General features: G+C 59.5%; 1 protein-coding gene across 1 annotated transcript in view; it reads right to left on the bottom strand.

Moving 5' to 3' along the window:
* MGAT3 (beta-1,4-mannosyl-glycoprotein 4-beta-N-acetylglucosaminyltransferase) overlaps positions 1-21,742 on the bottom strand; it is a 30,376-nt gene extending 8,634 nt beyond the window's left edge. The window contains exon 1 of the mRNA XM_082352757.1: positions 21,618-21,742. The gene's annotated coding sequence lies outside the window, so the exon portion shown is untranslated. The remainder of the gene's footprint in view (positions 1-21,617) is intronic.
* Positions 21,743-24,240: the final 2,498 nt, after the last annotated feature.

Here is a 24,240-nt window from a genome sequence, read left to right as displayed (position 1 = left end):
TTGACTGGGGCGGAGGCCACCCCTCAACGGCCTCCATGGAGATGGCCAATGGCAGAGCTGGGGCTGGAGGCAGCTCTCTCTGCAGGGTCCTCTCTCTAAGCGCTGCCCTGCCCGCTTCAAATGAGACACCAAATCGGAGAGACCAATCCACAGCCCCACCCCTGCCCCCTTCCCAGCGCTCGCCATGCTCAGCCCATCTCCTCGGATGTCTGTCTCCCCAGCTGGACACGAGCCCCCGAGGCACGGGGGCCCGGCCTCCAGAGCCCCGGCCTCCAGAGCCGCCTCCACGGGCTCACTGTCACTTGCGCGCGCACAGACTCTAGAATCAGACTGCCCAGCTCCAATCCCGGCTCTGCCACTTCCTATCTGTGTGGCCTGGAGCAGGTGAGTAACTTTCCTCCTTTGGCTCATCCAGAAAATGAGGGTCGAATAATAATCCATGCAGAGCGCCTAGCACATAGTAAGAGCCCAATAAGCTTCGGCTCGTCTTATCATTACTGTTATTCTCCCGCCTGGAAGAAGAGTAAGTAGAGAGGGACTTCACGTGGGGGGCGCAGCTGGTGCAAAGGCTCGGAGCTGAGCCCCTGGCAGGGCCTGGGCCCTGGTGGGTGCTGCCTTGTTTAAGAGCAGCAAGGAGCAGAGTGGGGGCCCAAGTGGAGCCTGGACAGAACCTGAGCCTGACGGGGGGTGGGCTGGGAAACGAGTGACCCGCGTCCTGGGGCTCCAAGGAAAGGAGGGAAGAACAGTGAGGCTCTCTGGGAGCCTCCCTAGAAGAGTCCACACACACATACACACGCTCCGTGTGTTGCACCCAGCTCCAGGGGCCTGGGTTTCCGGCGTGAAGGTGATGGGGGATGGGCCAGGTGCTTCCTGGTAGCGAGATAGTCATGGATGCAGGAGGCTGACCCAGACCCAGGATAGTGGCAGGACCAGCCCACCCTGGGCCTCCTCTTTCTGTACTGACTTGCAGCCGTGCCCATGCCCAGAAGGTTCTAGCTGGGCAGATTTTCTTCCTTCCCTCCCTCTTCCCACTTCTCCCTTCTCCTAGTGACCTCTTTCCTTGGGCTCTGCTTGATAAGCTTATGAGGTGAGAGACGGAAGCAGATGAGCCTCACCCCACGACCCAGTCACAACCTTGGGGTCTGGGCTCAGGCTGAGTCCAGTGGGGGCTGCTGGCCAGAGAGAAGACAGGTGCTCCCTGGAGGCCACAGGCTGTGACTTTGGGGCTAGCCAGGTGGGCAGCAGCCTCCCGGGTGCAGACGCACCCTGACAGCTGTCACCGGGTGACAGGAGTCTCCTGTGGAGCTCTCCGTGGTCCTGAGCTCACATGCGCTGACCAGGGTCCTAGCTCGGCCCTGGGATGCCCTTGGCCAGCCTCACCCTGGCCCCTGCCAGCCTCCTCTGTGGTTCAGCAGCTTCTGTCCTGATGGCCACTTCCCCTGTCTGCCACCCTCTGGCCCCCTTCCCCACCTGCCTTACAACACCCTGGTGACAGCTGTGATCCCTGGTGTCCTCAGCTCTGGGAGAGCCTCAGGGCACTCAACTCCTCCAACTGGGAGAAGGGGCCAGCAGTGAACAGGTCCGACACCTAGTAGGTGCTCAGGGTGCTCTTGGAATATCCATGGGGGAATCTTAGAGGTCGCACAGCTCACCCTCAGTCTCCATTCCTGGCAGGAATTGGCCCATCTACAACCCCCAACCCAAAAGTACCTTCAGATGGACCCCCACCACCACCCATCTGCTTCAAAGGGCACCTTGACTTTGAGCTGAAGGCTGACTCCCACCCCATCCCAGTTCTGCCCCATGTTACCAAAGGGCTCTGCCAGTTCCGTGTGCCAGGCCTTGCTCCTGGCCAGCTCTGTTAAAGGACTGGGCCAACTGGGGGGTTGCTTACTACTGACGGGCACCCACCACCCTGCAGGGCACTCTCAGTGACCCATCTGGCTTCCAGAACCAAGGCCAGAACTGGGAAATCTCGAGCCCCATGGAGGGTCCAGACTCCTCTCCCGAGGTTTGAAGGACCCTGGAAAAAGAATATTGCCCAAACCTTCACCCTAGGCCAGTATCCCTGCCAAGTGCCCATCTGGCCTCTGCTTGTCCAATTCTTAGTATCGCCCATTCCAGGCCATTTGCGCTGCTAGAAATTCTTTCTATTGGCCTAAATCAGCCTCCCTGGAACTTCCGCTACCACTTCTGGGTTCTTCCTTGGGGTTAAGCAGAACCAATCAGCATCTCAGAGATCAGAAGACGGCAACCACCACCCGACTCTGAAACTAAATAAAGGTCTTTCCAGCGTGAGGTTCCATAATCCCACATGGAGAAGAAAGGCAGAGGAGGTGACTACGGAATATGATAGATTCCAGAGTTCTGGCAAGACGGGAGAAACAGCTGACGCTGTGTTTATTCCTGCGTCTCTCCTTGTTTTATTCATTCCTTTGGTTCATATCCATCAGGCAGGCTCCACAAAAAACAAGCCTACACCCTGGGATCACTCTACAGGCAGCACATCATCCAGGCTGCTGGCGGACATTCACCAAGAACCTGCCGGGAGCCAGGCACTGCCGATGCAAGGGCTGGAGAGAAATCAGGGGCACATTCATGGGACCAACCCTGAAGGAAGGTATATGTGTGTCTCCATTTTGCAGATGAGGAAATGGAGGCTTCAAGAGGCTAAGCTGGGGCTTCCCTGGTGGTGCAGTTTTTGAGAATCCACCTGCCAATGCAGGGGACATGGGTTTGAGCCCTGGTCCGGGAAGATCCCGCATGCCGCGGAGCAACTAAGCCTGTGAGCCACAACTACTGAGCCTGCGCTCTAGAGCCCGCGAGCCACAACTACTGAATCCCACGCACCTAGAGCCTGTGCTCCGCAACAAGAGAAGCCACCGCAATGAGAAGACCATGCACCACAACGAAGAGTAGCCCCCGCTTGCCGCAACTAGAGAAAAGCCTGTGTGCGGCAACGAAGACCCAACGCAGCCATAAATAAATAAATAAGAGGCTAAGCTATTTGCTCAGCCAGCCAGGGCTTGTGGGAATGAAGCAGATGGAAACTGAGGCTCCCCAAGCATCCTGCACCTGCCAACAGGTAGACCTGGAGCCCAGTGGGGCTGCAGATTTGGGAGTCCTCTCCCAGGCTAAGCATGAATGTCTTGGCCAAGGGAGGGTCTGGTGTATCATGACCTTCAGTCCCCAGAAATTCTGCTCCCCTGGCACTCCCCGGAGAGAGGGAATCGGCTCAAGGGGCCAGCCCCGGCCAAGGACTCCCTCTGCCCAGGTGACCAGAATGTCCTGGCAAAACCTGTTTACCATGGGCTGGGGGTGGGGGCAGCTGCTGCTCTTTCCATCCACAGATAAGGACACCAAGGCCCAGAGAGGCGAGGCAGAGCCATACTGGGAGCCAGTTCTTAGACTAGCCGGACGGGGCACCCAGGCCACTTCCCTGGGCACAAGGGTCTGGGCCCCACTCTCTCTGCTGGCTCGGCTCCAGGGTGGGAGCCTGGCTGAAGGCTCAGTCCCATGCCCATGCTGAAGCCCACCCCCTCCCTGCTACTCCACAGCAAGCCCCTGTGCACCCTGGCCCTCTCTCTCCTTCTTCCAAACCCCTCCCCACTCCGCCTGATCCCAGCCCCTTCAGCTGCCTGAGGACTTTCCCACAGAGTGGCTAGCACGTGCCTGGGAAAGTTAGTCTCCGAGGCTGGGACCCGCCCTCGACTCCCTGGGGCTTCCTCCCCTCTTCCTACCGGTCACTGGCCCAGCCAGGACATCAGCCTCTGGTCCCCAAAAGCCCATGGGTGGGGAAGATATAGAACATTTCCACCGTCCCAGGATGTCCTATTGGACAGCACTGGAGGCTAAACAGATGAGTCATCCTCCGGCACCAGCCAGTGGGGTGTTTGTGTTCAGAAGCCTGCAGTGGCTCCCACTGTCCAGAACCGAAGTTCACAGCTGTTGTGACCCCTGCCTTGAAAGCTGCCTCCGCCTTGCCTTATTCATGTTAACTCGATGGTCACCACCCAGCACATGCTTAAATCTGTGCCAGCTGTCAGCTGGGGGTTTTACTTATACTTGACCCTCACAACCATCTTCGGAGGTAGGAATTATTGTCCCCATTTTACAGATGAGGAAACTGAGGCTCAGAGGGTAAAGCAACTTGTAGAGTATTCCTCTGCTCACCTGTGCAAACCCAGTGCTCTCCAGGGTCTGAGACCCACACAGCCTCCACTTTTAAAGGGGGCAGGGGGAGGTGACACTGGCCTGAGCCCCAGGCCACTGAAGGCTCTGAGTGGCGCAACCCCAACAGCCTGTGCCTCAGGGTGATCAAACTGTTTGCTTCCAGAGCTGTCCAACAGCACAGTCTGCAATGGTGGAAACGTCTAGGCCTGGGCTGTCCAATGCACCATCCACTAGCCACGTGTGGCTACTGAGCACTTGAAATTGACAGGGGAGACTGAGGAATTAATTAATAATTTAATTTAATTTTTAGTTTTAATAGCCACGTGTGCTAGTGGCTACTGCATTGGACCGCCCAGGATTAGAGGGACTGTGGAGGACGGAGGCAGGGAGGCGGGTCTACTGCACCCGCCCTGTGGGAGTGGTGGAGGAGCTGCGGGGGCGGGGACACACAACAGGACAGCCGTGGTGCTGAAGTGAGGGGGCAGTGGTGAGCCGTTGGTGAGGTACCTGCTAAATACTAGGTGACTGAGGGAGGGAGCGGGAGGAGGGATGCAGCCCGGGGGGGACTGGGGCCAGACATCCTGGGACCGAGAGTGGGTGCTGGAGGCGGGACCTGGGGAAAGTCTGGGAAGGAAGAAGAGCAGAAGCAGAGCCGTGGAGGACAAGCAGGTGCCGGTGGTCAGCGCGAGGCCGGGACACACACTGCCCCAAGCCTGGGGGAGGGGCCTAGGCCTGGATCTGCACACAGGCCACCTGAGGCAGCGTCCAGACCCTGCAGCCAGACGGCAGGACTTCGCCATTTCCCTGGGCCTCGGCTTCCTCATCAGTGTAATGGGGCTATAATGGCGTCCATGTCACAGGGCTGTGGTGAGCGGTCCACGTATCTAAAGTGCCTGGAACAGGAAGTGGGTGTGAAACAAGAGCTGGTGAGGGGCACACGGTGAACGTTTGTCACAGGAGGAGGGAGACCAAGGCCTCTGAGGTGGAAGCAGGGACTCTTGGGTGGCTTTGGGGACAAGGAGAGGGGCTAGACGCAGAGACATACAAACACCCCACAGAAAGGGCTCTGTGGGTGCTGAGAACAGGCGTTCCCAAATCCGGCGCCCCTCCAAGGTGCCCGAGCCCTAACCCTAACCCTAACCCCCCGTCCACGTGACCGGGCACCGCCGAACCGTCTCTTCCAACCCCTGCTTCTGCCCTGTCACAGCAAACCTCAGCAGCAACTGGGCTGGTCCCCTGCCTCGCCAACCTCCGTTCCCACATCGTGAATTCTCCAAGTCAGGTGGGGCCCGTGCTCCCCACGCCCAGCCCGGGGCCCAGACAGACAGACATTCAGTGAGTGTTCGGGACAAGCCAGAGCGAGGAGCACTACGGCGGAATTTCAGGCACGGGGATCTGCGGGCGCTGGGCCAGGGTGGAGGGAAGCCACCCTGGGGCTGTGAGAGGGCCTTGCGGGGATATGAGGACCGGGGTCGGGCCGCTGGTGCTTCTGCCCTGTCCTGGGGTGGGTGGAGAGAGCAGACTGGCCCCGGGCGTGGAGCTGGGGGTGCAGCAGGAGCCAGATGGGGGGATGAGGTCCTCACAGAGCTCAGTCCAGTGGAGGGACAGAGGACAAATGAGAGAACCGGCCAACAGAGGATGCCAGGCGTCAGGGAGGGCCTCCCGAGGAGAGGACACTTCAGCCGAGACTCAAGGTCAAGAAGGAGCCACCGCGCAGAGTGGGGACAGCGGCCCAGGCATTGGGCCAAGGGCACAGAAGCCTGTGTGTTGGGAACCCCAGTGCAGCGGCAGCAAAGCAGGGGCCCCAAGTCTTGTGAGGGGGTGTAGGGCCTCGAGGAGTGGCAAGGACACTCCCCACACTTCAGGGGCTCCTTAGGCAGAAGCCTGGGCACCCCATCTTGGTCAGCACCCTCTTGGGTCGCAATCCTAAGGCTGCTGTGAAAGATTTTCAATCTAAAATAGAACCAGAGGATGTAAAATGGAGAGTCTCACGCATGTGCCCTCAGGGAGACAAAACTTAAAGACCAGGAGACTTGATTTCCCGAAAACTGATAGCGATGGAATTTTCTTGCATTGGAGGGTTGATCAGAGGTTGCCTCCTATCAACCTTGGAAAGTTTTGCCAGAGGCAGGATGGAAGATGACCCAGGTCGAGTTGGTCTCACAAAGTGGACCAGATTGAGCTTTGTTTGTGTGACTAGACTGATTCTGTCTGCTCAAGAAGTTTTTAAGGCTGGTCTCCTTTTGTTTCTGATTTTAACAAACCCTCACTGAACTCTCCCCTCTACAGTCCCTGCCTGTAAATACGACCTGCCCCAAACCCTCCACAGACTTGCTCGTAGCTGGCTCCAGTTTGCTTGTCCTCACCTCTTTGAGCTGGCCTCAGTTTACCTCTTTATTGAGGTCAACACAGCTACACCCTCTAGCTGGGCAGGGCTGGGCAGGGCTGGAGAGCAGCAAGCCCGGAACATTCCTCCCAGGAGATGGCGCCTCCATCACCACCGCCTTCCTCAGGGCAGCTGGCACTTACTGATTGCGAGTGCCCGCGGGTGCCAGGTGCTGTGTGCGCTGGCCTTACTCCATTATCCTCAAGGCAACTGGGCGGTGAGGAGAGGGGCACAGGGGCTGAGGGACCTGCCTGAGACTCAGCTGGCAGCAGCAGGACTCACACCCACACGCCACCCCTGCGGCTTCTCGTTCAGGGTTTCCCGCACAAAGTCTGGGCTGCTGCCTTGAGCCTAGCCCGGGCCAAAGGCCCCCGCACGTCTGCCCCGGCCCCCAGCAGGAGCCCGTGGGCCTGTGTTTGTGGGTCACAATCCTCCCTGGCTCTGGCATGTGCCCAGACCAGCCACCAGAGCCCCGTGCCCAAGAGAGCTGCACCCTCCCAAAACCCCTCTGCCTGCAGCTTCCCCGCCCCCCGCCCCCGACTCCCCATGGAACAGTGTGAGCGCCCCCTTCCCCCGTGGCACTCTCAAGGCTGGCCTGCATTGACTTAAAACCACATTTCACAAAACCCAGGCTTCCCTGAAAGGCTGCAGGAGCCCCAGAGCCCTTTCCCATCCCCCACCAACTCCAATGGGAACAGATCACCCTGGACAGGGTCCCGTGTCACGGTCTCCAGTAGCCTGAAGGGGGTCTGATGCTCTAAAAAGTTGAGAGACCTCTGAGGCCAGGCCTGGACTTCAGGAGCTCTGGCGGCCTGAAGCTCCTTAGGGGACCTGACTCCTGCAGACCCCTGCCAGGGGTTGTCGCCTGCCCATGTGTACTGCCCTCTTGCCCACACCCTCCCTCTCTTCAACTTCTATCCCCACCTTCCCCATTATTTTTTCCCTAGCCCTGCTGGCCTGGAGCTCAGAGACAGTGAGGGAGGGTCCCACACCGACTGCACCCACCACTCAGGGGTTTTTGTTTGCTTGCAGGTTGCCAGCTGGGCCTGGCCGTATCGCCTGGGGACACACAAATCCCCGCGCCCGTGGCCACCCCTACCAGCCTGTTGCCGTATGGGGGGAAGAAGAGGGCCCACCTAAGGCCTATCCCAGAGCCACTCTCTGGCAGGTGCACTAAGTGCTTTAGCTCTAATCTGACCCTTACATTAGCCCCCATCACCATCCCAGGTGAAGAAAGGGGTTCAGAGTCTGAGTGACCAGCCTGACTCACCCTCTAAGTGGCAGCAGAGTGGCCGACCCAGCCCCTGGGCCCTCCTGCTCCCCACCACCCCACCCTGCCTTGATCTCTGCCTGGCACCTCCCTGGAACCCCCAGGCCCACCCTCCCCTCACCTCACCCATTACCTGCCCCGGGTCCCGGTGTGGCACACCACAGGTAAGGCAGTGTCCCATCCCGGCGGCTGCACCGTGCTTCCCGACCCCGCTCCCGGCCTATATGGCTTGATGGCAGCTGTTTGTCCCTGGAGGCTGTCCCCCAACCCCCAAGCTGAGCGCAGGCAGCAGTTAGGTGACTATGTGGTGAGCCAACTCTGGCCTGGCCTGACACCAACTCTGCCCTTCATCGGGGCTGGTTTCCTGGCTCCACCTCTTCCGAGCTGGGTGGCCTCACCTCTCCGGGCCTCAGTCTCCTCATCTACGAGGTACAAACAGGTAACCGAGCGGCAGGGCAAGGCAGCCCCACCCCGCGGGAGCCACTCCCCAGAGCCAGGAGCTGAGGAGGTGAGGGCACCTGGCGTTTCCGCCTCACAGGTGAGGGGGCCTGTCGGTGCCCTGCGCTCAGTAAACCGCGAGCCCAGCTCCTCTTGGAGTCTCTCCCTGCTCCCTCTCTGGGCAGAAGGTCACCGTGAACTGTGCCCTGACTCCCAAGGGGCTGCTGGGCACGTCCAGCGGGACGCGGATGGGACACGGAGGTACACACAGAAGAGCTCAGAAGCAAACTCCCTCCACCGGTGGGACCCAGTGGCTCAAACAAAGCGGGGGCTGGGGGCGGGGAGAAGAGCTGGGGAACCTGGGTCTGAATGCGACTCTGCCCATTAGAGAACCTGGGCCGTTCACCTGCATGGGGGCCCAGCTCTCCGGGGGTGGGGGGGGTGGGAAAAGAGGCTGGCCAGGGATGAGAAATCAGAGGGCTCAGAGGAGACCCCCAAACAGCTACCGTACTGCCTGGCTTCACGTCCGAGCCCACCACTGGCAAGGCATTAGTCCTCTGCGTTAGGAATGGCCCTCTCCGGGGTCCTCCCGAGAGGGTGAAGACGTAAATCAGGCCCTGGCGCAGAAGGGGGCTGGCCGGCAGAGCTGCCAGCATTCGTGCTGCTGGAGGGTGGGATGCATCAGAGGCCTTTAAACACGCTGCCCCACACCCCTGGGACCCCCTCTCCCCCTCCTCACAATCCAGCTTAGCCCTCGGCTCCCGGGGGGGCGGGGGGCGCGGCGCTGCAGGGGCGCCTCAACCCCAGCCTGCTCGGGAGAGAAACTTCCTGTTGGTCTGTCTGCCTGCGCTGCAGCCCCCCTGTGCCTCAGTGTCTCCCTCTGTCACATAGGGTCAGCCCCACCCAGTAGGGTGGCTGGAGGCCCGAGTGAGGAGAGTTGAGAGGACGCCCCCATGTAGGGGGACGTCCCAAGGGCCCAGGGGCTGGGTCACCTCTGCAGGGAGAGGGCTGGGAGAGGCGGGGCTGCGTGCGGTGCCAGAAGGGAGAGAAAGGAGGAAGAGAGAGGAGGTCAGGGTCCAGCCAAGGCGGAGCCAAGGCAGCAGGAGGCAGCAATGATGACTCGGGCAGACTATTAATCACTAATAGAGCTTGTGATTGAAGGACTGAGAAGAACCCGGCTTCCTCCAGTTCATGACAGTAACACGCTGTCAGTCCTTCAACGAATGTGGACAGAGCCCCGCCCCACGCAGGCCTATTGCTCACATCCTTATGGAGCCCACTGAGGCCAGTGGGGAGGAAACCCCCCCAGAGACCCCTGCACCTCAGGCTTGCAGATCCTGGCCCACCTCCGAGCCACTCGGCCTTCCAGACCCAAATGACCCGCCCTGGCCCGTCAGGAAGAGAGGGCGGCCAGAGCAGACCAGTCCAGGGGCCGAGACCAGCCCTGCCCTGCCTCAGTCTCCACATCTGTGGAATGAAAATCAGAACACCCACACCTCCCAGACTCACAGTGAGGAAAAAACAAGGCCAGTCAGGCCGGGGCTGAGCACTTTCTGCCTCTACAAGAACTCATTTCGGGATCCGGCACGATGTGAGATGCCCTCATCCCCATCTCTCAGGAGACAGAGCACTCAGTGACAGAGCAATGGGGCAGCAGCTCCCTGGAATCCAAACTCCAGGGGAACTGTACTCAAATCCGGCCCCTGCGCCTTCTCGACCCCCTATGTGATCCTGGGCAGGTCACTCAATATCCCTGGACCTCGGAGTCCCCGTCTACAATGTGGGATCATCCCAGCCCCTCACCTCATGAGAATTAAACGGGGTAACACCCAAAGCTCCTTGACAGGGACCAGTCCCTCTGATCTCCTAGGCTGAGGTTCATGCCGGCTCTCACACAGCCTCACCACGTGCCTGGGTGGTCTGGCTGGGGTGTTGCTAGGCCTGTTGGCACCTCCCTCCAAAATGCCTCTACTCCTCCTCCTCACTGGCTCCCCTTGCCTTTATTTATTTTCCATCTTGAAATTCTTAATTTTTGAACAAGGGGCCCTGCATTTTCATTTGGCACTGAGCCCCGCAAATTCTGTCACTGCAAATCCCCACCAGGCCACACCCCTCTGCTCAAACCCCTCATCACACTCAGAATAAAATGCAAACTCCTTTCTGCACCCACAGGCCCTGGCCATCAGGTCCCTGCATCTTTGCTGACCTCGCCTCCCTTGTCCACTTGACTCCAGCCACAGTCCCTGCCTTCCCGTCCCTTCCACACCCCAGGCTCACCTGTCTCAGGGTCCTTGCACTGGCTGTTCCCTCCGCCTGGAATGCCCTTCCCTCAGATCTCCACATGCCAGCCGCCTGCTCAGAGGGGCCTTCCTGCCCAGCCAGCTAAAGGGGCCGTCCCCTCCCGGGTCATCTGCTCCACAACACTCCTCACCGCGGAAGCTATCTGTCTCCTTGTTTATGTGTTAGTGGTCTGTCTCCCCCACCCACACCCTGCTCGCTTGGAATGTCAACAACATGAGAGCAGGGTCACCATGGGCCCCAGTCATCGGTCACAGCTCCCCACCCCCTAGGACAAAGCCTGTCCATAAACAGCTGTTGAATGAGGATGGAACTCATATGAGAAGTGATGCTAGACCCCTGGTGGCAAGTATCATCTGGTTTGGGGGTGCCTGAGGCAGCAGGCCCGCCACTGCACACCCACACCTAGCAGGCCTCCCTCCACTGCTCCAGAGAAAGCCCCCCCAGCCCTGCTGAGATCAGCGCCGTCCTGCCCAGGCAGCCGCGGCTGTGCCAGCCCCTCCCGCCAGGCTCGCCCATCCTCCAGGGACAATGTACAAAGGGCCACTTCAGTTCGGAGCCTCAGCTCCATCTCCAGCCCAGCAGGCCTGAGTGTGGGGGAAGGGAGGGGAGGGCACACCCCACCCCTCCTCTGTCCTCGTGGAGCTTTCTCTAGCACAGGCAGGATGCAGGGTGGGTGACAGAATCAAGCGATAGCTGGAGAGACTCTGTCCCATGTGCTGCACCTTGGGGGGCGGGGGTAGGTGAGTGCCCACGTGGGGGGCGGAGCGGTGCCCATGCCCAGGGTGGAGGCAGAGGTTGGTCCCCGTGTTCCTAGGCAGTAGGAGTGGAAGGACTCCCACGGGCACCTCCCCACGTGTACAGGGTGGCAGGTGGTGGGTACACCTGTGCATGCGGGAGGCCCGAGTGCCGGCTGGGTAAGGGAGAGAGAGGAGCAGGGCCAGTGGGGTCTGGGCCAGGCTGCAGGGAGGGTGGGGACCTGGGCTTTACAGTCGGTTCCCATCATGCCTGGGACCCTCCACTGCAAGACGGGGCGTAAGGGACTTCCCTGGTGGCGCAGTGGTTAAGAATCCGCCTGCCAATGCAGGGGACACGGGTTCAAGCCCTGGTCTGGGAAGATCCCACATGCCGCAGAGCAACCTAGCCCATAAGCCACAACTACTGAGCCTGCGTGCCACAACTATGAAGCCGGCACGCCTAGAGCCCGTGCTCCACAAGAGAAGCCACCGCAATGAGAAGCCCGTGCACTGCAATGAAGAGTAGCCCCCGCTCACCGCAAACAGAGAAAGCCCGCGCGCAGCAACGAAGACCCAACGCAGCCAAAAATCAATCAATCAATCAATATTAAAAAAAAAAAAAAAGACAGGGCGCAAAGAACTTGCTCAAACAGTTGTTCCAACAACCTGAGCTGATAACCTGTGACCTGAGCCTGGCACCCAGGATGCTTGTACAGCTTCGGGCATTACCAACTTTCCTCCTTCTGGAACCCGTCAGGGATGTAACCGTCCACCCAGCCGCCCACGCCAGGAACCCAGGAACCTCCCTAAATCCTCCCTCACTGACCCTGCACGACTAGGCCTGTCTATTCCATGCCCTGATACCTCTCAAGTCCCACCCTTTTCCCTGTGCCACTGTTCCACACTGGTTGTGCCACCACCAATGCTCACCTGCACAACAGGAGTGGCCTTCCCAAGGGGGCTCCCAGCCAGGTGCCTGTAAGCCAAGCAAAAGCCCCATCTGACGCTGCCCCTCCTAGCTTGGAACCAGTGTCCTCAGGTTAAAGTCCAGATCTTCCAGGAGGCTCGATGTTTCTGTGTAATCTTACACTCCCCCTCCCCATGCCGGTCTGGGGAGGGTTCAGCTGAACTGGACTTCCTCCGGGTCTCCCTGACCCCAGGCTATGGAAAGAGCCGAGCTGTTTCAACCCTGGCCTGCCCCCCACTCCCCTGGTCCCCAGCTCCAGCACAGCGCCTGACACAGAGGTTTGCTGAATGAATGAAAGACCTTCCTCCCAAATCCACACACCTGCACTTTTCAGTCAATACCGCCGGGCTCTCAGGCCTGGTCTGGGGCTTGGAAAAGTGCCTGCGGGTCCTAGTCCTGCCTGCCATGTGACCTCGGGCTCAGCACGCCCCAGTGAAGCGGCTCATCTGCGTGAATTCTCAGGGTCCCTTCCAATGGGCTGGTGGTGAAGGGAATGGTTCCATCCTCAGAATGCTCAGCAACATGACGGCTGATGGCTGGGAGGCAGTACGGGAAGGAAGAAGGTGGAAAATGAAGCAACGGCTTCGAGCAGGTGAGGATCCTCCCCACCATGGCTCACCGCTGCGTGCTCAGTGCCCAGAGCCAGGCCTGGCCTCAAGCAGCCGCTGCTGAATGAAGAAATGGGCTTGAACCCTGGCTCTGCCACCCATAGCTCTGTGGCCCCAAGCAAAAGTCCTACCCTCTCCAGGCCTGTCTGCTGAGCCATTAAAGGGAGGCTGGTAACACCACCTGCAGGGTCCTCGGAGGGATGTGGGGCTGCACCTGGCCCAGAGCCTGTGGCTCCTGCAACCTGGGAACCTGAGCACCACAATTAGCTTCCTGCTGGGAGCGGTTCTGGCGGAGCAGGTGCGCAGCTGGTTGGCTCTGCGGCTCTGGGCACCCAGTGAGCCTCCTGGAGGCTGAACAATGAGCCTTTTCTCTTTTCCCTTCCCGATTACTCTCTGTCCGCCCCTGCCTGCGAGGGGCCATAGCTTCCTTGGGTCGGTCCCCACCAGGGACTCTCAGTAAGCCCTCACCAGATGGCAGGGGACATCACCCAGGGCTGCAGGCACCGGGCCCCGCTCCTTAATTTCATGGAAGCCACCAATCTGTTCTTGCTCCTTTAATTACTTAGTCCTTCCCACCTGCTGGATCCAGAGAGCATTCTGGAACAGGCCTGCAAGTGCTCAAACTTCCCACTGACGGTGGGGCAGGAGAGAGGGAATGAAACAGCAGTGACAGAAGTATCACCACAGGTGAGAAGGTCATTCCGGGGGTCAGGTGGCTTGGGTCCCGGTCTCAGCAACTCTGCTAACCTCCCGGGAGACCCTGGGCGCCCAGAGCAGCGCCCCCTTCCCAGGTGACGCGCTTCATCTCAGCTCATCTTCGCGAGCCCACTTCACAGATGGGGACCGGGGCTTAGAGAGGGGACGTGCCTTGTCCAAGGTCAGGTGCCAGCAGGCCATGGGAAGGGCCTGGCTCAGCAGAGACCACGTGCGTGCCCACTGCTGCTCACCAAGGTGCAGGACCGCCCCATCCTCTCTGGACCTCGGTTTCCCACTGACCCCTGGGGGCACGGAGTTGACCTTCCAGCTCTGACTGATATCAGTGTTCCGCGTTCCAGAAGGCCGCATTCTGGGTTTGCTGCTCCATTTCCCCCCTCCAAGTTCCATAATCCAGTTTCTCTGCTCTGAATTGACGGGTTCTACTTCTAGGTGCTGTGTTCTGGGGTCTGGTCCCGAGGCTCTCCTCTCATGGAAAGTTCTGCAGCCCGGGCTCTCCAGCCAACATGCTACTTCTTCAGGGCACTGTACTCTCCTCCCTGCACTGGGAGCGGGGCTCACAGCCCACAGCTCTGTGTTCCAGCCCCATCAGCCTTCAGGAGCACTTCAGAGCAGCGAAACCAGCAAGGAGGGTCAGCTTGGGGTCCCAGGGCCATCGGGGGATTGCAGAGCACACCCACAGCTGGGCAGGAATGCCCCTCCTCACCCTTCTCCCCATCCCTCCAGGATGCCATCCTGCCCACCCCCACCCCTGCTGGCCACCGTCCCCACCAGTCTGCACTGGGATGACCCGACAAGATGGGCACTTCCCAAGAGCAAAGACCTTGGGACACTCATCTTCAGGGTCAAGGCCTGGCACCCCCTTGTGGGCACTCAATAAACGCTTGCTGAATGAATTAGCTAGGCATGCTCAAGACTGGCAAGGTTACACATGGGCACAGCCTAAGGGACACACATTCATACGACGGAGGTGCTCCTGCTGTGTGCATGCGCTGGTGACGCACAAAAAAAAAAAAAAAAAAGTGTGCACAAAAACAAACACGCTCACACCCTGCAGTCGGCAGATCTGTGCCCTGGCACCTAGCCCAGACCCTGGCACAGAGTAGGTACCTGGAGATTAAGTGCTGAATGAATGAATGAGTGCTTTGTACCAGGGACAGAGTCAGGGGCCATGGGGGAGACAGAGATTGAGTCCCCACCCGGACTCAGGGCTGAGCTGTGATTAGGAATACTATTACCACAGGGGAGAACTTGACCACATTGCAGGACTGCAGAAAGGTACTTCGAGGCAGGAGTCCGTCAGGAAGGCAGTCAACAGCGGTGCACACCCACTGGGCACAGGGGTGCGGGGGTAAAGCCAACAGCTCTGGGGTCACCCCTGGCTGGAAGGGGCAGGAATGGCTTCCTGAGTGGGTGGCAGCACCTGGGGTGGAGTGGGTTGGCTTTCCAGGTGGAGGGTCCAGCACAGCTACGGCCCTAAGGCTGGAACGTGGGGTACATGGGAGAAGAGGAGCGAAGGCCGGACCGGCGCCATAGGAAGTCAGAGGTTGGGATGGAATTCTCGGGGCGCTGCATCCCAGTAGTCCCAGGCCTGGACTCTCACTGACCCAATTTCCAGGAATGAGAGAGACGCAAGCTGTTTGCCACGGGTGCATCTGTTCTGGGGGATGTGCCTGGGACGGGCCAACTCCCACCCTGAGACCCCACAGCCAGTCCCCCTGGAGGCCGCCCACAAGCAGTGACCCCAGAATCCAAAAAATGGGGAGGTGGCTGTTCTCACGGCACCTTTTCTTTCATTTTATTTTTAAATTAATTAATTTATTTATTTTTGGTTGCATTGGGTCTTCATTGCTGTGCGCGGGCTTTCTCTAGTTTCGGCGAGCGAGGACTACTCTTTGTTGCGGTGCGCAGGCTTCTCATTGCGGTGGCTTCTCTCGTTGCAGAGCATGGGCTCTAGGTGCATGGGCTTCAGTAGTTGTGGCACGTGGGCTCAGTAGTTGTGGCGCACAGGCTTAGTTGCTCCGTGGCATGTGGTATCTTCCCAGACCAGGGCTCGAACCCATGTCCCCTGCATTGGCAGGCAGATTCTTAACCACTGCACCATCAGGGAAGCCCACGGCACCTTTTCTTACCTCTCTCCTTTAGAATATTACTTCATCTTTCTGGTTATAAAGGTTTCTCATACATTTTAGGGAATCTGGACATCACGGCGAAAGAAACAGGATGATACCACCCACCATCCCGCCACCCCCTGGGCTAACATTTTGGCTTAAGTTCTTACGGAGTTTTTTCCTGCGCACCTTTTTGCTGGAATGAGCTATTGACATGGATTTCCTGCCAGCTTTGGGGCAACACACATTTTTCCTAAGGAGCTTTGTCTCCCACCGGAGGACCAGAGGGCAGACCTGAGCCCTGGGGACGCTGCTCTCCTCGACTCCTTCTCATCCACCCCCTAACCTGGACCCCACTGAGAAACACCCCAGCTTGGGACAGGAAAGGGGGTGGGGTGCAGCCCCACAGTCCCAGGCTCTCCTCCTACAGACCACAAAGGTCTGGGTCAGTGCCAAGCACCCCGGGATCCAATCTTCCCTCTGGGAAATGAGCCGGTTCAGCTCCCCGGTGGCCCCAAGCTCCCCAGTCTGGCCCCCTCTCTGGACTGAGGTGACAGTCACCGAGTGGGCTGCACTTTGCAGCTGCCTTCAGGAGCTGCGCCGGGAGGCCCCTTGGTCTTTCCCAGAATCCCCTCCCTTTGCCACCCAGACACAAGGAACAGCAAAGCAACCCCACTGCTGGCCCTAGTGAGCTGCACCCGAGTCCCCTGACCCAGTCCTCTCTGTTCACTCCACTGGCATCCCTGCCAGACCCTCAATAGACCTGTCCTGCACAAGGTTCTCATCCCATGGGGACGGACAGACAGAAATCCCCGGCGAGGAGGATCAGCCTTGCCTTTGGGGTAGGGGTACGGCGTGGCTTCCTGAAGGAGTCTTAAAGGATGAGTCAGGAGAGGAGGGGAAGGGCATTCTGGACAGAGGGACAGCAGCAGAAAAGGCTTGAGAGGAAAGGTGGAACCTGGATTTCTAGTCTGGCTGGGGGAGCTGGTGCATTGCCCCTGAGGTATGGAAATGAAATCATGCAAGAGAGCACCAGCATCTCGTTCCCATTTGTGCCATAAATATGAGTTACGACCATTAACATTCACAGTCCCGGGCGATGGGTCGAGAAGGCACCTTCTCAATCTTTCACCTAAACCAGCCAATCTGCCTTGTTTCCGGAAGTGGCCCTCACCTTCCACTCTCAAAATTACCATTCAACAAGTACTAAAGAAATACCTCTCGGGCTTCCCTGGTGGCACAGTGGTTAAGAATCTGCCTGCCAATGCAGGGGACACGGGTTCAAGCCCTGGTCCGGGAAGTTCCCACATGCCGCGGAGCAACGAAGCCCGTGAGCCACAACTACTGAGCCTGCGCTCTAGAGCCCACGAGCCACAACTACGGAAGCCCACGCGCCTAGAGCCTGTGCTCCGCAACAAGAGAAGCCAGCGCAATGAGAAGCCCGTGCACCGCAACGAAGAGTAGCCCCCGCTCGCCGCAACTAGAGAAAGCATGCACGCAGCAACGAAGACCCAACGCAGCCAAAAATAAATAAGTAAAATAAATTAATTAATTAAAAAAAAAAAAACTTCTCGAGTGCCTCCTCTGTGTGAGGCATGGTGCCAGCCCCCAGAGAGTGCCTGTGTGCCCAGTCCAGGAACGATTCCCCCACCTTAATGGGCAGCTCTCCCTGGTCCCCCTTCCCTGGCCACCACGGTTCACCCAGACTGTGTGCTGGTCCCCAGTAACAAGAGGAGAGTGGTGAGGAGGGATTTGTCCAAAGTACTAAGCAAGCTCTGGGGTGTCCACAGCCAGCCCAGGACCTGTTCCCTGGAGGAAGCGGCAGTAGCAGGTGCTGGGATAAAAGCAATGGGCGGGAGGAGGGGAGGAGTGGGCGGGGGGCGTGGCACAGTGTGTGCAGAGCTGGGTCGAGGCTGGGGATGGAGCAGAGGCCGAGAACACAGGAGGGGGCTGAGTCATAGGGATCTGGGTCCCAGAGGGCGGGGGTCTCATCCTGGAATTCATGGGGCTAAGCAGTGGTTCTTGGAGTCCACAGACCTCTGAATCCCCAGGGGATTCAAATCTGGGTTTCCAGCCCTCCCTCCCATGGTGTGATTCTGACTCAGCAGGGCAGGGTGAGGCCTGGGAAATCCGTACTTTCCCCAAGCTGCCCAGGTGAGGCTGAGCAGGCCTTCCTGAGGCAGGGTCCCAGGACTATGGGAAGGAAGGAAGTAGCACCAGGGCCCTGAAGAGGGTGGCCTGGAGGCCAGGACACGGGTGAGGCAGCTGTCTCAGGCATCCAAGCCTCAGAGAGCAGTCACCTCTGGGTGATTGAGGGGGCCTAGACAGGCAGCCCCATCAAGCTTTGGGGTCCTACAGGCTGGATATAATCCCAGCCCTGCCACTTCCCGTCCCTGGGCCCCAGGCCCCCTCAAACTGCCAAATGGGATAATAATATTGATAGTACCTACCTCGAGGGAAGTTAGAGGCACCTCTAGGATAATGCAGACAAAGTGCTTTGGCCCAGAGCCCAACACATAGTAAGTGCTCGATAAATAGCAGCAAATTATTATGACTGGAAAGTCCTCCATCATGGGTCTCTCAACCGGAATCTCAGAGACTGCCTCTGGCCACCCTTCCTCCACCAGACGCTGTCTGGCCTGTTCCTTCTGGGAAGTTCCTGGCCTGCCTAGAGAGGTAGCCAGAGGCTGGGCCCTCAGGAGGCCCCAGTGTCCACACAGACTCCTACCTTCTGTCCTGGCCTTCATCCTGCACCCCACCCCACCCCCGGGAGTCCCACTTCAGTGGGAACCAAAGTCTTAGCCAAATAAGCTCTAAATTCATAAAACAACAGAGTAATTAGGTGTGTGAATGATTCTTATTGTTCCAGTTTTATTTTTACGGAAAAGATGAAAATAAGTGAGCCAACAGGGGAATTTCAGCAGTGCGAGGAAAAGTATTTGGGGACTCTGTTAACTTCTTGGATTATGGGCAAAACCTCGGGCCCCCTTGTCAGCCCATTCTAGACCACAGGACCCTGGGCCACTACCCTTCCACCCCCCACCCCCCAGGCCCGCTTCCAGCCCTTGGGACGTTCCCACCCGCTCCTGAAGCCTCTCTTTCCCCTTCTGGAAGATGGGGACAAGCAAGGTCCCTGTGACCATTCTGCTGCAAGTGAGGCTGCCCTCTGGAGGGTCAGTGTTCTCCATCAGGGATGGAGAAGGGGGAAGAATGGGTGGAAGGAAGAGCAGGGCCGTTCCCCTGGGCTGAGAATCATTTACACCCCAGCTCATTCGAGACCCAGTTGCCAGCATACCACTGCCCCCTGCTCAAGCAATGGGTACAGAAAGGCAGGCTCTGGCCCATGGGGACTCACAGACAGAGGGGAAGACAACACGGAAGTGGACAACACATCTACCGGGGCAGGCTGTGTAGTCTCTGAGGAAGCAGGGGCGAAGAGGGAGACACATTCAGGAAGGGGGGCAGCGAATGCCCAATAGAAATTGAACCAGGCTGTTCAAATAGCAATAATGTGCATCATCCCCATTTTAGAGACAAGGAAACTGAGGCACAGGGAGGCAGAGTCACTAGTACACTGTCACACAGTAAGAAGTGACAGGATCGGGATTCGAACCTGGGCCACTGGATCTGGAATCCTTGCTTTTTAACTTCTGCACTTGGCTGCCTCATGGCACAATTATTGAGACTCTCCCCCTACCCCCAAGCAGCCAGCACAGAGCTAGGCAGACCATGGGTGCCCAGGGATATCTGCTGGCCAACTAGATTCCAATCTCCGGGGGGCAAGGCCTGTGTCCTCTCCACCTGGCTGCCCGGCACAGTGCCCCTCACAGGAGGACATCATGTTTGTTGGTCAGAATATCTGAAGAAACTTCTGGAAGGGAGCCCTGGTCCCCATGTGGTAGACTAGAGCTAGCTGGGAGTGGGGTGCACCATGCGGTATGGGGAACAAAGAGGCTTTGGCCTTGGGGAGCAGAGCAGAGCCCCCTGATGGGCATGGCTGGGGGCCAGAAGGTGGTGGGTGCCCACGAGGGCAAGAGGAGGCTGTCTGTGCAGACCCCCCTGCCCCCGGTCACTCCTCACCGCTCCTCCTAGAAGGAGGACACGGACACACAGCTCCCCCAGGCCTCGGCTACCTCCGAGTCACATCCAGCCCTCACGGGATCCTCACCACCACCCATGAAGTGGACGTGGCCTGCCAGCTGGTATCCATGTCCCTGTTTTACAGGTAAAAGTACGGATGCAGCAGCCAGCGCTTCCCGAGTGCTTCTCAGGTGCGGCATGCAGCATCTCATGCAGTCCTCGCCACAACTCTGTGGAGGATTCTCCCCACGTGACAGATGTGGAAACTGAGGTTCTGAAAGCTGCCCAGCCTGAGGTGGTCCAACTTCCACAGTAAAAGGGATCACCAGTGTGGGTCAAGCAGCCCTGACCACATCAAGGGCACTGGGCAGACCCTCAGAAGGGGGGCAGCTGAGCCAGACGGCGCCATCCCAGTCAAGTCAGCCCCTCACTGAGCTGTCCTCGTGCCAGCTCCCTGGTGTGACCCGCCATCTCGCCTCCACCTGGCCCTCCTTCCCTCCAGCCTTGGCTCCCCTCTCTTCATCTGGCTTCTGATTTTGGCCCGCCGCAGTGCTTGACCATCCCCCCACCTCCATCTCTCAGCACATACTCACATCTCTGAGCCTTTGCTCATGCCATCCCTCCTCCCAGAATGCCCTTCCCACTTTCTCCATCAAGCAAACCCTTCCAGCTTCCTTTTATGTTTCCCAGCAAGTTCTCTCTCCCCCTTGGGCTGGCAGCCCCTTTTTCAAACTTTCCTAGGACCTTGTGCCTATCTCTTTAGCACTGATAAGCCCACACAATTGCCAGCTCCTCCAGGTAGGGGGTGGGGAGGCACTTGTCTTGCTCTTCCCTCCATCCTCAGGCCTGGCCCGTTGCCTGGATTTTTAGTAACTGCCCAGGAGGTGACACAACAGCGCCCGCAACTCCCCCATCAAGGAAGGTCTGGCCTGGTGGCCCAGGAGTGAAGAGGAGTGCTCTGGGGTGGAGAGTGCCTGTGCTGGGGGACCCTGGAGAGAGCTCATCGGGGTAGTGTCCCTGCCTACGCCCCTTCTAGGAAGTCTTCTAGAGCCTAGACAGTCACCAGACCTCAGGTCACCAGGGTTGGCTGAGACTCATCTCTGCCTCTCTGGCACCCCAGCTCAGGCACCCCCCCCCCAATATAACCCAGGTGCACTCCCCTCCCCTCCCCGGTTCCAGAACTCACTATTTGCAGATATTTATAGCGCCCTCCCCCAGCCTGGTTGCCTCCCCCGCCCTGGGCAGTGCAGTGGAAAGAGCGGGAGCCCCCTCACCAGGAAGGGTTGGGGTTCTTCCCCCACTCCCCTCTGCCTGGTCCCGGCCTCCGCACCCGCCCAGCACCCAGACAGCGCCTGGGCCCCTGCCGCCGCCGCCGCCGCAACCTGGGGTGGAGGGAGGTGGATGGGGGAAGGCGGGCGCTGAGGCCTCCCACCCCCAGTCCCGCGCCGCGCGGGAGGTTTGTCGGGGGCGCAGCGCACAAAGCCTGGCTCAAGCCCCGAGGCTCGGGGACGCCCCCAGCCCAGGCCGGGGGTGGGGGGGTCGAGGGGATGAGGCTTTGCCCTCCGGGGCCACGGAAAGCTCCACTGAGCAGCCGGGTTGGGGGAGGGGGCGCCAGAACTGAGAAGCCGCCTCTGCATCCGCCCCTCATGTCGGCCCCCCAGCGTAGTGCTCCCGCCCCCGCCCCCAAAGGTCACGCTCAGGGAGAGGGTCTGTGGGAGCTGTGACTGGGGGCGCAGCGAGCGCGGAGGAGGAGGCGCGGAGATGGAGGCGGAGGGCCGGAGTGCAGGGATGGAGGGGCTGCGGCTCGGGCCCCCAGGACGCCAGGGTCAACTCACCCATCGCCCGCCGGGTCTCAGCAGCGGCGGCATCAGCGGCGGCGGCGGCTCCGCGGCCCCCGGGGCCCCCGGCGGGGAGATGCTGGCGTCCGCCGCAACCTCTCGCCCCATCCCGGGCTCCGGCGGCGGCGGCGGCTGCGGCGGGCGCCCGGCATCGCAGGCGGCGCGGCCCCGGCCCGGCCCCGATCCCCGCCCCCACCTCCACCCCGTCCCGCGGGCCAGGCGCGGCCGCCTGCCTGCACCACGGGGCCGCGGCGGGGGCCCGACGAGCAGACCGGCGCCGGGGAGGGCCCCACGGGAGGCGCGCGGGGGGTGCGGAGCCGAGGCCCGAGCGCTGAGCGCAGAGGTGCCGCTCCCTCCGGGCTCGGGCGGCTCCGGCCCCCGCCCCGCCCCGCCCCCACCGGCGCCCCCTCCCCTCCGCCGCCAGCCGGGCTCCGCTCGTAGCCGCGGGACTGGGGTGCCTCGGACCGCAGTCTCGGGCCGCCGCCGCTCCGCGCCTCCCGCGCGTGCGATCAAATTGTGTGTGTGTGCGCGCGCGCGCGCGCGCGCCCCTGCCTATGACCGTGCGTGCGCCGGCCCACGGCCCGGTGCGTCCTGTGCGGTTGTGTGTGTGCGATGGGAGGCGGAGTGGGTCGGAGAGTATGTGTGTCTGGCATGTGCATGCGTCTGCGTGTCCGGTTCTGCGTGCGCCTGGATGCGTGTGTCTGTTTGGCAGTGTGAATGGGTCTGTGTGACCTGCAGCGTGTACCCGGGTCTGTTCTCGTGTGTGCATGGGCGTGGATCCCGGGCGCTGTGCCTGTGTGTACCTGGATCGTGATTGTGTGCACACATCTCTGACCGTGTGCAGAGAGGCCTCTAGGTCTTGTATTGTGTGCGTGCCTGGCCCTGGGCATCTGTGATGATGTATATACGCATTTGTGACCGTGGGCAGAGGCCTGGTTTTGTACTGTGGTGCGCGCATAGCGCTGGGCCTGTTACTGCGTCTACACAGGTCTGTGTGTTGGTAAAGATCCCCGATGTACACTGGCCTGTGGGCCTTGGGCATTGGCTCACTTGTATCCTTCTAACCCCCTCCATCCATGCATATGACCAACACAACTGTGTGCTCCCTCTCCCCCAGGCATGGCCCACTGACTCCGGGCGGAAACTTCCCCTCCCGCTGCAGCGGGCACTCAAAGCCCACTGGCCCTGCCCACTGCTTGGGCGTCCTCTCCTGCTACACGGCCAGCATTAGTTCTCCAAGCGCCCACCATTGCACACCTTGGCTCCTCGTGCTCTTGCTCCAGGCTCGAGGTGCCCGCCATGTGCTTCCTGCCCTTCCAGGGCGGTGGGCTTCAAGCTTCCGCTCTGGGGGGCCCGTTGAGCAATCACTTCCACCCGCATGTGCAAGGCATCTTGGGTATGCAGCAGCACCACTGCAGACCATCGGCAAAGGAGAGCGGGGCAGGGCAGGGAGATGCCTCAAGGCTAGGTCCCAGCAAATGTTCCCAAGGGCAGTCCCACGGACCTCTGGAGCCATCTCCTGCTGGTCTTCCTACTCCAGGTGCTCCGGGCCCACCTTTATCCATTCTTGCTAAGCAGCCAGGGTGACCCTTCTTCAACATTCATTTGAGCAGGTCACTTTCCTCCCTGAACCCCAAATGGCTCCCACTTGCTCTCAGCTTAAGCTCAGTTCTTGGGCAGGGAAGAAGGAGGCCCTGGTGACCTGGACCCATCCGGTTTTTCAGCATCACCCCGTACTGTTCATCTCTGCCTGAAAGTTCCCTCTAAGCCGAAGATGAGCAAACTATTGTCTGTAAGAGCCAGATAGTAAATATTTTCGGCTTTGCTGCTCATAGGGTCTCTGTCTCAACTACTCAACTCTGCCATTGTAGCATAAAGTCAACCATAGATATTGTGTAAAGGAATGAGCATGGCTGTGTTCCAATAAAACTTTATTTATGACCACTCAAAGTAAACCAGTATTCTTCTTTTGATTTTTTTCCCCAACCACTTGAAAATGTAAAAACCATTCCTAGCTGGCACTGCTCTAGGTATATATATCCCTGAGCCCTATGTATCACCCATGACTCACCTGCTTCAGGTACTCTGTCACTCCCCCCAAATCCCATCGATTCTACCCTGAAAATGTCAGCCTCCTCTTCTCCCCCACCTGCCTCTCTAGCAGACTCTCTGCCCTTGTCTCTCCTCCCCCACGGAATCCTCACTACTGCTCACACACACTCACCTCCACCTCGCCATGCCCCTCCCTGTGCCTCTGCCTGGGGATTCCTGCCACCTGGAAAGGGTGCTCTCAGAGACACTTTCCTTGCCCCCCACGTCCCCAGGAGAATCTCCTCCCACGGCCTCCTGCAGTATCTTGGGCATCCCTCGGCCCAGAAGTGGAGCACTGTTTCAGGTCTGGCTTCCCCAGCAGACTTGTTCTGGGCATCTAAGAAACCTGGACACAGGCCCAGCACCAAGCTGGGCACAAAATATCATATCCCTCAGTCTTCACAGCTTCCAGCAAAGGGGAGGAGGTGAAGTGACATGCCCTGGGCTCGAGTTCAAGTTTGTGGGGCTTTCTCAGTCTTCACTCTCTTTGCCAGGATGCTCATGGTGGGTGGTCTGTAGCATTCATCTG

Source organism: Balaenoptera borealis, assembly GCF_965194805.1.
Source record: "Balaenoptera borealis genome assembly, chromosome: 13".
Taxonomy (NCBI): domain Eukaryota; kingdom Metazoa; phylum Chordata; class Mammalia; order Artiodactyla; family Balaenopteridae; genus Balaenoptera; species Balaenoptera borealis.
This window is presented reverse-complemented; position numbering and strand designations above follow the sequence as displayed.